At 44.0% G+C, this 12,398-nt stretch overlaps 1 protein-coding gene across 2 annotated transcripts in view; it reads right to left on the reverse strand.

Annotated features, from left to right (window-relative positions):
- PKIA (cAMP-dependent protein kinase inhibitor alpha) overlaps positions 1-6,420 on the reverse strand; it is a 45,353-nt gene extending 38,933 nt beyond the window's left edge. The window contains exon 1 of one of the 2 annotated variants that reach the window (XM_054167388.1): positions 6,400-6,420. The gene's annotated coding sequence lies outside the window, so the exon portion shown is untranslated. Of the gene's footprint in view, positions 1-6,038; positions 6,214-6,399 lie in introns of those variants that run through there. The other variant, XM_054167387.1, reaches the window with a different exon arrangement.
- Between the last annotated feature and the right edge of the window lie 5,978 nt (positions 6,421-12,398).

Below are 12,398 nucleotides of genomic sequence, written 5' to 3' on the forward strand. Positions count from 1 at the left end.
TGAGGGTTCCCTGCCCATGGCAGGGGGGTTGGAACTAGATGATCCTTGTGGTCCCTTCCAACCCTTACAATTCTATGAATCTATGGCCAAGATGACCATCCTTGAGGCAAGAGAATGTGACACTAGGACTGGTGAGAAACTGAAAGGCAAACAATAGTTTAACACTTCTCTTATCATGACAATTAAATCATTAGGCAAGACATTTTAAGAGAAAACAATGAGACTTCCTTACACTCCACATGCACTGAATCATGCAACTGCCAAAGAATACTGAGGAGGCTAAGAATATAAATCAAACACTTCCAGTGAGTGTCCTCTGCAATTGAACTTAACAGTGCAAATATACTCATGGAACTCCTGGTCACTGCTGAGCAACAAACACTGGGAGACTGTATCAAAAGGTGATTTCTCCACTTCGTTCACACATTAATTCTCTAAACATCCCTTATTGGAATTTTGTCAGAGGTCATATTTTAATAGCAGATCCATATTCTTACAGACTAAGTCTATAAGATGCCACACAGCTTTTCACCACGAGGGTAGTGCGATCAGGTTGCCTCAGAGAGGTTGTGGAGGCCCCAAGCATGGAAGTGCTCTAAGCCACGCTGGATGGGGCCTTGAGCAACCTGGTCTAGTATGTGGAACTAGATGATATCTACAAGGCCTCTTCCAACCCAAACCATTCTGTGAGTCTATGGATAAGTTTGAACAGGCATCTGACAGTCACTGATCCTGTGTTAACAACTACTTTTCAGTTTAGTAGTAATACTGAAGCAAACCAATCAGTGCCATCTGTCATGCACCAGAGGAACAAAGAGTGTCCATATGCATTTCATTACAAGCACAAAGCCACACACAAAACAGAGACACTTACTCTTAAGAGTTTCAAAGAGCTTTTGCTAAACTTAAGACACATCTTTCACTCCTTTTTATTCTTTAAAAATATTTTTCAGCATATAATAATGTTTTCTTGTAACGTACCAGCAGCATGCAGATGATACTATGATAGATGTCAAGAACCTTCTGTGCCTCAGCCAAGCACTCGGTGAAGTTTGAAAGTGGCAGTCTGTTTAGCATTATTTAATGGTTGGATTAGATGATTTTTTGGTTGTGTTTTTTTTTTAAGTCTTTCCCAACCAAAATGATTCTATGATTTTGTCCTGATTGCCCTTTTAAACTGACATCTCCATCAAGTGAGAATGACGGTGGACTGCCACTTAACATCAAAATTTTTTCTTGGCCCACTGCTGGATAGATGATTTCAAAGCAGAAATAAATTTTTCATTCCTACTTTGACTAGGCTAGAAACATTTGAAAAAAACCAACCACAAACCTCAAAGACAAATCTAGAAAGTTACAGATCAGAAATATTAAGCAGAGCTCTAGAAATTCTTTGGAAGTGAAGCTGAGAATTGAAGTCACTCATTAGACCTGACAAAGACTGGCTCTCCTGTGAAGTCCACACCTCTCTCCTACCTATGAACAAGCTGAGATGCTGAACAGGAACAAACTTAAGGCTGATGAAGTAATAATATCCTTTACCAATCTGATCCACAGTATTTTAAGTGAGGTTTAACGTGTACTATAAACAGTATCATGGAAGGACCATTAATATGCCTCTGTGCTATTTTAAAACAACAGGTGGTGAGATTGTTTCACTACAGTTCTGTGCTCACCATATGTGTAAGTGAAAATTCTGTAGGAGGCAGAAAGCAAATGAGTGAAGAGCTAGCAAATATATATATATTATATAATATACAATTATATAGATATATTAAGATGTATATGATCTCATTAAAGCTGCAGCACATTTTACAGGCGAGCTAACAGCTGCCAAGATAACTTTGATCTACCTCTGTGCCCTTTGGAAGAGTCGCTAGAACAAAGGTACGACAAAAAAGGGTCATCAAAATAAGAGAAACTACCACAGTATGTTGGAGTTAAACCTGTGTGCCTACTGCATCTGATGAATCACTGGGACATTAGAGCAAAAAGGGATGCAAAACTGTGCAATGATCAGCCAGTTGCTTTTAAGTCCTTCTGAACACAGGGCAGGTTAAATTGCCCCTGAGTCTGTGAGGCCAAAGAACAGCAGTTTAGACATGTTTTAAATTTACTTTTAATAAAGGTGTGAAAACAAGATAAATTCTGCCAGAGAGAGCTACACTCTGGCTGACATGGACATTCTTTCACTGCAGCTCTTCTGCAAAAGTTCTTGCTTTATACTTGCTTTGCCCAGCAAAGGGCAGGTACCCTGGAACCATTTTACCACCACAGAAATGAAGGTTATCTTCAGTATATTAGTGAGGACAAAACCCACCATCATATACACCTTACTGATTCTACCATAAGAATTAAATGAAGAAAAATGAAGTTATTTGATCTGACATCTGGCTGGGACATTTGCAGCAACTCTCTTTGTGACAGAGTCCATTTTGTGTTACTTTCTCCTCTATTAGGTTTATATTTAAAGACAGGGGCACACTGGCAGCATACAGTTCTTGTACAACCAGATTCTTTCTTTTCTAATGTTGCTTTTAATCGAGTCATTTTGTAAGAGCACACACTATGCAGACTTTCTCACAACTAGTCCCTCAATGCAACACAAAACTAATACATGCAAATGGATTGATGCTTGTGTTGCTGTCACATGCAGTTCTCTTCAAGAAGCTGCTTTACATCAGCTTGGTTTAGCAAGAAGCATGCATAAACTCTGCACTTCTATCTCCATATTTTAAATATTAAACTCAGGGGCTCATTACCCAGGTTGTGAAGTGCTGACTCACTTGATTAGGTCGAATTCAGGATAAAAAGATGCCTGTCTTGTACCCACATAAACATATACAATTTAGCTCTCCTTAATAATTGCTGCCTTTGCAGTTGGATGGCCACTCACAAAAACATCTTCTATTGACAGTAATGAGAGTGTCCAACACAAAATCCATTTCATGAGAGGAAGCTAAAGTTTATGCATGGCATTTATTTCTCAGATAGAAATTTCTTCTCACCTAGCAATGGTGAGAAACGTAAAGGGCATGCATTTGGAAAGCAACAATGTATTTGTTCTTCACAAAAGAGATGCTCTTACTACTATTAAAATACTCTTGATTGCTTGCACATGCTGAGGTACGCAGTTTTAAGCTCACTGTGTCATACCTGTCCACTCCCACCCTGGTCAAGCCATCCTTTAAAGAATTCTTAAGTTGGGGAAAACTAATCCAATTCAAAACCTAGTAAGAAAATAACTGAAAAATGACATGCTTGCTCTGGAATGTGGTTGTTTCATTCCATTCAAAATTTATTTGGAAACATCAGCTTTAATGTATTTTATGTTATTATGAGAATGCTTAACTGAACTGCTTCATTTTAGCCCTTGGGAAGGATTGCATATGAAATCAAACATCTGCAACTTTGAGTGCATTTAAGGTTACTAGGTTTTCCAGTTTGTTCTGCTAAGGAAATAAGCCTTATGCAGACATACCCAATGGGCCCCCACTCATCAGTTTGGTCAAATGAACCTGCTGGTTCCAAGGCTGACTGCAGCCTAGAATTCTCAAAGATAATTAAGCTCTTACAAATTTGAAGAGCTAACCCAGATGAAGAGCTCCAAAATAGCAGACCCTCTGAGGAAAAGGCAGCTAAATCTCAGCTGCTACCTCGTCTGTCTGGCAGCAACCAGCCGGCCAACTAGGCTGTTCTTTCACTCAGTGGGGCTGCTGCCCCAGATTAACCAATGAAGATGCTTTTCTTTGCTTGACAGAGATATGGAAGTTACTGTACCACAAGGAGGAAGAGGAGTTCTGAGAAAGAAGTCTCTAAGAAGTGGATTTACATCCATTACACCATTGAACTAAATTCAGACTGATAATTAAGATATAAGGTTTTTTTTCCCCCATGGATACATGCACCCTTACATCTGCCACCTGTCTTTGGGGTGCACACAAGACAAAATCAAAAGCAATTCAAGTTTTCCATTTCAAACAAAGCAGAAGCACATTTGCTTCTATGATGTGAATTCACATTATGATCATGTGTGGCTCCTGGTCAACTTCATCCCTGACAACACCTTGTTTTATAAACGTGTTAAATAACAGCCTTTTGAAACATTATTTAAGTTTGCCAGGAAGCACAAACAGCTACACTCACTGTGCTAAGGTTTTGTCAACATTAGTGAGTACTCTACCACCCTGTATTTGCAGCAACAGAATGAGAGAGTTACTTGATGTTCTCCTTATCAAAAAAAAATTACTTTATATAGAACAGGTGAAAAAATATGAGAAGCATCTGAACTGAGATAAACAGGTAGTTAAGAGCAGAAATCCATAAACAAGTACAACATAGCCATACTTGCTTGTAGAAAAAGTAAAAATCAGTAGAGTTGTTGAACCCAGAATCCTTTTACAGTTACAAAGTCAATGTTTAGTAGACAAAAGTTGCAGGTTCTACTGAATGACAATTTTTCTCTAGCTTGAAATGCATCCAATTGGATGTGTCATGGAGTGCCTGAAAGGAACAAGCTTATATAGGGTCAGAGTTAACATCTGTTATTCAGGCCAAACATTTGTCTGCTGAACTGATTTCTGACACTGCAAATGACCAGTCGTGCTGTTTCAGCCTTGCAAAGCCTCAGTTGTCTTCTCTACACATTTGTCTCCGTAGCCATCAGTCACCTTCTCCACACCCAGCAGCAGTATTGAGGTACTCAAACATCTTCTCAAAAATAATGACAACAGACCAAGCAACCACCCATTACCTCCCCAAGTATTACTTCTATCACTCTAGCACCAGGACCAGAGGCTTCAACCACAACTGAAGATATTGTAACTGTGAGCACAGGAGACAACAAGGTCCTTTATGATGAACATACAAGTAGACATTGAATAAAATAACTTTCAGCTTCCAATATCCTGCTTCATTTTTCATTAAGAACAGCTTAACATCCCATGGTTTTCTTCCCAGAGACACAATCATTTTCGCTTCCAAACCAAGTTACCAAGAGCCATTAAGCAGCACTAGACAAAGATAGTGCTCATCGTAATGAACTGCCCCTTCATGCCAACTCCAGCCTCTAGTTGACATGCCTGCCTTAAAACAACCTTTTCTAGAGCAGAGAAGAGAAACAAACTCAGGATTTCCCCCTTCTTCTCAATTCCAAAAGACCATTTATCTAACCTTATGACCGACATGCAATGCCAGCAGCCAAGCAATGACACCACAGGTATTCATTTGTCCACTTCCACAGGTGATATGATCGAAGTGCAGCTCACTAATTCTTCCATTCAGCAAACAAAGGCTTCTAAATTTTGGTTTTTTGCCTGTCCCAAACGTTGTGCTAGATTATAAAAATTTAATAAAGGGAAAAAACCCAAACAAACCAAATCACCCCCACAGGAAGAAGTCCCCCCCCAAAAGCCAACAGAATCCATTTTGGTGCAATGGTTGGGTCTCCAACTTCTACACTCCGTTAGTTTCCAGTGCAGCGCCTTCAAAATCCAGGAGCGTAAACGAGACATCGTTTTTGGCTTCTGCTCCCCTGAAACCCTTCTGCCCTAAGATGTCTTCCCCGTCACTTAAGGAACGCGCATCGGGCCGCAGGGACCCGGCGCTGAGCCCTGCACCTGTCGCAGGGCTCCACAGCCCTTCGTGCCAAGCCACAGACAAATGCCCCCCTTCCAAGAGAGCAAATCCTTTCTGACCAGGGTAGAGAAAACCGTCCGGGCTGCCGAGCGGAGAGCGGGCACGGAGCCAGCGCACATCCTGGCAATAGGAAATAAAACGCAACACCGCGGCGCTTGGGAGAGAGCAGCCCTTCTGCTTTCGGAGGGAACCGCGAGAGGAGGAAGGGAAGGAAGCTGCATCCCTAAAGCACAAGCTCCAGGCGCTGACTGCCCGCACGCAGACAGCGGCTCCTTCCCGGGCCGCTGCTGGACTTCCCCACGCCGGCAGCAGGGCGAACCGGGGCGGGCGGCCCGCAGCATCAGCGTCGCAGCCCCCCAGGCCGGGCAGCACGGCAGGGCTCCCCGCCCGCACCCGCTCACCTTTCCAGCGACCGGCTCAACGCATCTTTCTCCCTTCCGCAGCGGTTGCTTGCAGCGGCCCCAGGCCCCTGGGTTGGGCGGAGCGGGGTGCCCGGCACTGCCCCTCCCTCAGGCAGCGGCAGCTCCCGCTGTCACTTCACCCCCACATCCCGGCGGCGGCGGCAACGGCAACAGCTGCTTCTAAATTCACGGCGCTCCGGCGGCATGAAGTCATCCTCCCCGCCCCCTCCCCGGGCCGTCGCACTCCGCTCCTGCCGCCAAGAGGGGAGCCGGCCCCAACGCCGGGCCGCCCCCCGAGCCCCGCGGGCCCTCGGTGCTGCATTCTCCCTCGAGGAGCAGACTCCCACGGTACGACACTCACCCCACTGCCTGGGAGGCTGTGAGGGGCTGCTGGGTTTCCCGGCGGTGCGGTTGCTGGTCGGGGGTCCCTCCCCGGGAACAGTGGCAGGATGGGCCGCTCCGCCGCGCTCCAAACGCCTACCCCTCTCGAGAGTCTCCTCCGCGGGCTGCGGGGAGGGCGGCGGTAACGGCCGCCGGTGTAAGCCTTGCGGCCAGCAAAAGCCTCCTTCCCTGTTGGACGGGGGGCCTGCCCGCCCTGCCCCGTGGTACCGGGCTAAACGGCAGGAAACAGGAGTGGGCAGATTCTCGCAGCCCTGCAAGGCCGGCGCCAGGGGAGAGCCTGTCCCGGAGGGGAGTTTTGATTGCCAGTGGCTCCCGCTCCGGGGCTGGCAGGGGAAGCAGAACGTTCAAGGTCACCGGGACATCATTCTCCCTTACCAAGTGCGACCTTGATGTTTTAAGATCCCTCAGTAGGCAGCACGTCTACTTTTGTTACTTAAGAGTGCTCTGTGTGTATTGGGTGACTCACAGGCTCATAAACGAGGCTGGATATATAGAGTCAAGCACGGAATCGTTTTGGTTGGAAAAGACCTTTAAGGTCGAGTCCAACCATTCTGTAACTCTACCAAGTCTATACCATGTCTCTCAGCACCGCATCTCTGCCTCTTTTGAACACATCTAGGGATGGGCATTCAACCACCTCCTTGGGAACAGCCTGGTTGAGAACCTAAACCTCCTCTGCTGCAGCTTAATGTCATTTTGTCTCATCACTTGTTACTAGAGAGAAGAGACCTTTCAGTGAGCTGTAGAGAGTGATGAACACATCCTCTGTGCAGGGCAACCTATGTTGCTGCATAAATAGCATGAGGCAGTCTGGTTCAAATGCACATGCCACCAAATCATCATTGTCTCAGAGCAGTTCCTGTTTCATGAGCAAGGCATATGCAACTCTCTTCTTGCTGCTGAGCATCCAGATGAACACATCAGGCATTGTATTCTGTGGCTGTTAAATGATGAGGAATAATGAACTAAAATTGGGGGTGGGGGGGTGGGGGGGGTGTTTCTTTGAAATACCACCATCATTTTTTGTTAAAACACTTTCTACCAAGAGCTGATTCCCTCACAGCTCCTGTGGAGTGGCAGATGTACTCCTGGACTAACATCAACAGTACCAGCAAACCAGAAAAGACCAGAGCCAGACTCAAGCACCGGCATAGGATCACCTGTTGCATTTGTGAGGATGCTTCATGGCATCACCTTTCCCTGTCCCACATAACAGTTCCTCAAGCAAGGTGTAGTTTGAATCAGAGACCAGCCTAGGGGCTGTTCCCAGGAAGCACTGTCAGCAAGGTTATTCTGGTCTCAAGTGGGAAGGAAGAGAATTTGGGCATAGATTGAAAACCACGCCAGGCTGTGCCACTTGCACTCTGAGACAGTGAATAGCCGTGCCCTTGGCTAGTTTTCTAGCACAGACAGCTCTCAGAGGGACAGCACTCCACTGCCTGGATTTTGGCCTGAACAAATACATCCATTCTTCTGTTACGTTCAGGCTTGAGAGCATGTATGTCTAAGCAATGTCTGCACTGTGAAGTATAGTATAGAGAGCCCTGAGCTCATACAGTCCAAATCACTACATCTCCCAGGCCCCAGGTGCTCCCCCAGATGCCTCTGTGCGTCTCCGTGTATAATGGCAATCTCTGCCTCAGTGTCAAATAGTGCCCTCACTGTCTGCCTGTTATGTGCAGACCAGTATAATGCAGGTGGTGTATGGGCAGCAATCCTGCCAATCCAAGGCAACATGGAATCTGCCAGGTGCTGGGGCTCAGCTTTTGACAACGGAGACTGGAATCAATACGGAAGGCTGATATGATCAAAGCATTGTTCAGTTTAATTAGGGAACCTCCACAGCTTATACAGACACACAGAGCATGGTTAGTGTAATTTCATTGGTTCCCTACAATTGCTCATGCATCCTACTGTTACCCATTATTGGTTAAACTACTAATATCACACAAAGTTGTTGATTGATGTATAGATCCTGTTCTTCCAAGATAATTCTTCGTGTTTACAGCTACCAGTACTTTATTTTAGTTACACACTGCTAGCACAGCACTATTTTGTCAAACTGCTACTTACTTCTACACTTATGCTAAGCATGGCCTACCACCAGATCAAGCTCTAAGCTTATATTGACAGATTACTCATACTACTTATTGCTATGATTGCCACAAATCCCCCTTTTTGGTTTTGTGAGCAATCTGGTCATGGGAGTCGTTCTCATCCCATAGAGAATACATCCTTATCACGTACATTAAAAAACCAGCATTAACAGCATCATCAATCATAAGCTGCAAACATTCAAGGCAAACAAGGAGTAATTAATAAAAACAAAAGAATGTTAACAAAGATGACCTGATTAGGCCCGAACACATTGCACACAAGGATCAAGACACAGCGAACCCAATCCTCAGCACTGTCTTTTACAATCTGCTCTAAAGGTATGTTACACCTTTATTTTCCTAAGATGGTCAAAAATCATAAATTGCTTAATGTTAGCAAGATTCTTCTTGATCCATAAAGACAAAGCTGCCCAGGCTCCCTCTTCATAGATAAAGAAAATACTTGCAGGTAAACAGCAAGAGTGAAAAGGCCTCATTGCTGGGTCAGAGATGACATCCTGAATATTCATTATTCTGCCCAATATAAAATTGAACACAACACAATGACACCTCTTTACTCATCCTAATAATACCGCTCTCTGAAAGCTCACGCAACAATTAAGTAATCATGATATCCAGTCCTAAGTTGGATGTTTTCTGCTGACATCTTGGATTATCATGACAGTCGTTGAGGTCGGTGTTAGGCAGGTCCGCTGATCGTCATCCTCATGATATTTGCGCTGCATTCCTGCTGTCTTGTGCTGAGATGATTGCAGCACTGAGTTGCAAAACTGGTGTTTGCAGGTGTCGACATGGGTTAGCTTTTTTTTGCTGGTATCACTAAAACCTCAAGTATAAAATATGCACTCCTCTTTTCCCTCCCCCCCCCCCCCTTTTTTTTGGTTATATAATCCTTATCTTAAAACTATTATGAATACAAAGAAAACACTTAAAAAGAATTTCATTCTATAATACCCCTATATCAAACTCTTAACTTATGCTAATACTAAAAATCCTTAAAAACTTAAAGAACTATGTTAAAACCAAACTGGTTGAGAAGACAAAAATATCCATTCAACAATATTCAGTTTTTCCTTACAGAGTTGACAAATAATTCCAGCCATCATGTTTATTGCTATGGTTAATTATTAAAAAGGATAATGCTTTGCCTTCTAAGATGCAACAAGTGACAGGTTGGACTCGATGATCTTTGAGGTCTCTTCCAACCTTGGTGATTCTGTGATTAAGTCGAAGCACGGAGCACCTTAGCAAGTATGTTTTGCAGTGCATTTTGTTGACACTCATTGAGATGTCTGCTCTCATTTGCATACACTGAGGACCTTAAAAGAGGCATTAAAGGTGCTATGCATCCATTAGTTATCCCACAGATAGGCCACATCCACTGAAGGTCACCCAACAGTTTTTGAACATCTGCTAAGGTAGACATTTTAGTGGCAAGTTCAATTTTTTGTGGCTGAATGGAGGCCTGATTAATTATCCATCCCAGTTATTTCCAAGGGGCTGACTGCTGTATTTTCTCAGGTGCTGTTTTCAAATACCCTCTATTTTCCAACATGGGTTGAAGCTCAGGTAATATTTTCTTAGGATCTAATTCTTTTCCTACAATTAAAATATCCATATAATGGTAGGCGAGCAAGTCAGGATGACTCTCTCTGAATGGGGACAAAGCCCAAGCCACATACATTTGACACAAGGTGAGAGAATTCTTCATCTCTTGAGGCAAGGTTACCCATTGATATTGCTGGGCAGGTTCTGCTTTATTAATTGATGGCACAATAAATGCAAATTTTTCTGAATCCTCCAGGTGTAAATAAATCGTGAAAAAACAGTCCTTCAAATCCATAATAATCAGGTCCCAACTTTGGGGAATCATAGTAGGAGTTGGGAGGCCAGGTTGTAAGGCACCCATCTCCTCCATGACCAAGGTGATTGCTCTCAGATCACACAATAAGCGCCATTTGCCAGATTTTTTTGGAATGGTAAAAATTGGGGTATTCCACAGGCTGGTGGATGGAATTATATGCCCTGATTGCAATTGCACCTGTACTAAGGTTCTAACAATTTGCAGCCTATCCTGTCTCAGCAGCCACTGCTCCACCCATACTGGCTTATCTGTTTTCCATTTTAATTTGAGGGTTGGCCGCTTACCAGCAGCCACTGCAAGAATGGATAAGTAACAAGTTTTGCTCCTAGCTGACTTAAGGCTTCTCTGCCCAATAGAGCAACTGGAAGGGTTAACATGTACGGTCTTACAGTGATTGATTTTCCATCTTGAAAAGTTAATTGCATTGGCTCTCTGCTCTAGCAGGTTCTGGTGCTGGTTGCATGGGAGAGGAGACCAACCCCCACCTGGCTGCAACCTCCCTTCAGGTAGTTGTGGAGAGCAAGAAGGTCTCCACTATTCCTCCTCCACTTGAAAGGAATAAACTACTGAAACAATTTAATGTAAGCTTTTGTGTGTGTGCTTTAGGTGGTTGCTCACAATTTAGGAACACTTTTACCCACTCCTATTTTCAGAGCAATTGTATTTCACTGAAAACTTTTTCCTTAAATGATTATTTTAAATTATCTTTTACACTGGAGCCATGTAGCATTAAATACCAACTATGCCAGTTAAAGACAAGATGCTCTTTCACACTTTAGTTAAAAGCCAAATCTCCTTTGAGTCAGGCAAGCATCAGCTTTGCTGCATTTAATTTCAGTATGAAACCCTCAATATTGCAGGAAATAGATTTAATAGTGAATTTATTTCTTTTTTTTGCAGAGAAGTCTAGAGATTTCTGGTATTTTTCTGTTTTAGTTTGTTCTTTAATTCTATACTGAAAAGTATATGTTTACTCTTCATCCTGTATATAAACTACAGCACAGGAGGTTCCACCTGAGACTGAGAGCCCTGGGGCTGTTTAGTCTGGAGAAGAGAAGGCTGAGAAGGGATCTGATCAATGTCTATCAATAGCTGAGGGGTGGGGGTCAAGTGGAGGAGGCCAAGCTCTTTTGGGTGGTGCACAGCAATAAGCCAAGGACCAATGGAGACAAATTTGACCAGAGAAAGTTTTATCTCAACATGAGGAGGAACTTCTTCACTGTGAGGGTCCCAGAGTCCTGAAACAGGCTGCCCAGAGAGGTTGTGGAGTCTCCTTCTCTGGAGCCTTTCCAGCCCTGTCTGGATGTGTTCCTGTGTGCCCTGTGCTGGATTCTGTGGTCCTGCTCTGGCAGGGGGGTTGGACTTGAAGATCTCCAGAGGTTCCTTCCAACCCCTAACACCCTGTGATCTTAGCTGCTTTTTGTTTGCATACCTCCTACACCTATGACTCCAGAATTCACCATCAACAATGGCCACTGACTATTCCACCTATGGTGAGGTGTAATAGTTGGCATCAGGCCCAGTACCCACAATCATTGAAAGCTACAGAGTTTGCCCACAAGGGTGTCTGACAGTTACAGTTTCTTCTGGTTTTCCCTTTTTAATTTCTAAGGCAAATAAAATATTAGGCATACCAGTGGAACCAAATCCTCCTCCTCCTCAAATCCTGTCAGAAGCCTTAGGCACTCGGGACTCAAATGGTATTAGCTGAGCAATTTTTGTCCCAGCAGGAATGCTAACAGGAGGGGTAATAGTAGAAAGCATAATTTTTATGACCCCCTCATCATCAGAGTCTATCAAACCGGAAATTATAGAGATGCCCTGTCTAGAGGTAGGCGATCTTCCAATTAACAAAGCACAAAGCCCGTAACCCAGAGGGCTGTGCCGATCTGACATAAGGACAACTTCTGTGGACTCAAGAGTGACATCTACTGCTGTTGCCAGGTCCACCTCACCACTGCTGGAGGTGGCTGCGGG

Source organism: Dryobates pubescens, chromosome 14 (assembly GCF_014839835.1).
Source record: "Dryobates pubescens isolate bDryPub1 chromosome 14, bDryPub1.pri, whole genome shotgun sequence".
Classification (NCBI taxonomy): domain Eukaryota; kingdom Metazoa; phylum Chordata; class Aves; order Piciformes; family Picidae; genus Dryobates; species Dryobates pubescens.